The sequence below is a fragment of the Neovison vison genome, chromosome 1 (genome assembly GCF_020171115.1).
Source record: "Neovison vison isolate M4711 chromosome 1, ASM_NN_V1, whole genome shotgun sequence".
Lineage (NCBI taxonomy): Eukaryota > Metazoa > Chordata > Mammalia > Carnivora > Mustelidae > Neogale > Neogale vison.
Genome location: NC_058091.1, coordinates 294,726,680 through 294,729,379, shown reverse-complemented (window position 1 = coordinate 294,729,379; position 2,700 = coordinate 294,726,680). Strand labels below are relative to the sequence as shown.

Genomic DNA, 2,700 nt, shown 5'->3' with positions numbered 1-2,700 from the left:
TGATGAACAAAAACATTTCAACTCTTTACACTTTTTCATGCATTTAAGTGAGCGGGATTACAGAAAGTTCATTCTGGCTCTTGTGGACATGTCGGAGGCAGGCCCCTGGCCAGGGCGGCCTCCGCCATTAAAAGATGGCGCCTGGCTAGTTGCCAGGTTAGGATTGCCTCGTGACACTAAGCAGAACGCCCAAAGAGGAAGTAAACAGCATTGGTTGCTAGCGAAGTTGATCGTTTAGGTGCACAGCCTGATTCGCTCCCTCCTGTACCCTGCTCGCTGATTGGTCATGTAAACGTATATAAGTGTGTAGACTTGCGGAAATAAAGAGAGAGAAGATACACCTGAACTGGGGCTTCTTGTCGTCCTTGCGGGTCGAGGGCGATATGGACGGACACATTTGGGACCTGTATAACACTTTGACCAAGGCATGTAAAGTTAAATTTCTTACTTTTTTTTTTTTTTCTTAAATCTATTTATTTTTTTAGAGCGAGAGAGCACAAGTAGGCAGAGTGGCAGGCAGATGGAGAAGGAGAGGCAGGGTCCCCAGTGATCAGAGAGTCCAAACCAGCGCTTGACCCCAGGACCCCGGGACCATGACCTGAGCTGAAGGCAGATGCTTAACCGACTGAGCAGCCCAGGTGCCCCCAAATATTTTTACATTCAAAGATCATGATCCAATGGAAAGGAGTAAGGTTTATGAACATTTTAATGCCATGATGATGGGCTACGTGACAAAGACGGCATTCGAAGGAGAAGAAGTGCTCAATTTGTACAGAGCTCCAGAAGTTCCTGGAGACTTCTGCTATGATATAGTTTTATTTTACTTTTAAGATTTTATTTATTTACTTGACATTGAGAGAGAAAGAGCACCAGCAGACAGAGCAGCAGGCAGAGGGAGAGGGAGAAGCAGACTGCCCTACTGAGCAGAGAGCCCGATGTGGAACTCCATCCCAGGACCCAGGATCATGACCTGAGCCAAAGCCAGTTGCTTAACCAACTGAGCCACCAGGGTGCCCCTATGACATAGTTCTAGAGAAGGAACTTGGTGAGAGGATGCTAACAAAAGAGAACCTACATCCCTTTACAAAAGATACTTGTGCTTTCATTTATAAAAATCTTCCATCTGAAACTCTAGAAGTCGAAGCCAAAGAGGCATTAGCTATGTATCAACACAGGGGTGCTTGGGTGGCTCCTTTGGTTAAGCATCCAACTCTTGGTTTCAGCTCAAGTCATAATCTTAGGTTCCTGAGAATAAGCACTGCATCAGGCTCTGTGCTCAGCAGGGAGTCTGCTTGAGATTCTCTCTCTCCCTCTGCCCCTCCCCCCACTCTTTCTCTCTAAAATAAATAAAATCTTAAAAAAAAAAAGATATGGGGCGCCTGGGTGGCTCGGGGGGTTAAAGCCTCTGCCTTTAGCTCAGGTCATGATCCCAGGGTCCTGGGATCGAGCCCCCATCAGGCTCTCTGCTCAGTGGGAAGCCTGCTTCCTTCTCTCCCTCTGCCTTCCTCTCTGCCTACTTGTGAGCTCTGTCTATCAGATAAATAAATAAAATCTTTAAGAAAAAAAAAAAAAGGATATATTTCCAAACAGCAAGTACAAAATAGATTTCATAGACAAGGTTATCTCCAACCCCTGAGAGAACAGTCCAACTACACAGATTTGATGACTTAATTGATATGAGTAAGGATCTTATTATTCCAAGAACAAATGTTTGTTTCTAGTTTGAAGAGTCAGCAGGTCACAATCTCCAGTCCAGTCTTGTAGGAAGATTCCAGGACCTCTCTTTACCTGTACACATCAGGGCACATTTTTTTTTTAATATTTTATTTATTTATTTGACAGAGAAAGATCACAAGTAGGAAGAGAGGCAGGCAGAGAGAGAAGGAAGCAGGCTCCCCGCTGAGCGGAGAGCCCGATGCGGGACTCGATCCCAGGACCCTGAGATCATGACCTGAGCCGAAGGCAGTGGCTTAACCCACTGAGCCACCCAGGTGCCCCATCAGGGCACATTTTATGATACAGGATAAACTACTGAAAATCTTGGAAAATGGTAACTAAAGATCAAATTAAACCTCAGAGGGAAGTGCATCTATCTAGTAGTTTCAAAAATGAAATATGAAAAGTAGATTAAAATAAAGTTTTCTATGACACAAAACAAAACAAACATGGGAGCACAGCCTTCTTGGCAGGCCAGGAATTACAGTGGTTCTGCACAAATGGCCTTGTTAGCTCTGAAGCCTCCCTCAGTTTTTTGTTTTCCTCTTGCTCTCTTCCGGAGCTACCTTTCATCAGCCCTCCATTTCTGTCTTCTCACTTTTCCAGAGAAACATTCCTGTGGTTTATGCCTTTGTAGATGTGTTCTCTGGTTTCATTTAGAAACAGTGTCTGTCAGTTAATTTACATTATTTATGTAGTTCATTTAAGCTTAAATAAATCTAAATTGTCTCCCCCAAAGAAACTAAAAAATATATACATCATGAATTCCATGACTTAACTCTGGTATTTTTTGTCTTTGTTTCCATATAAAATTAATTCAGAGGGAAATGAAAGGTGTGGAGCAGTAGCTTGACTACTGGATGACAATATTTCAGTGAGCCACTCAAAGTTGAGCCCAACTGCAGACATTTAAGTAATAAAGCTCAAGAGATCCAAATTAATTTTAATCTACGTGATTTGTGTTTAATTGGGTGAATAGATAAT

At 43.0% G+C, this 2,700-nt stretch overlaps 1 pseudogene; it reads left to right on the top strand.

Annotated features, from left to right (window-relative positions):
- Positions 1–323: 323 nt before the first annotated feature.
- LOC122895045 lies at positions 324–2,119 on the top strand (annotated as a pseudogene).
- Positions 2,120–2,700: the final 581 nt, after the last annotated feature.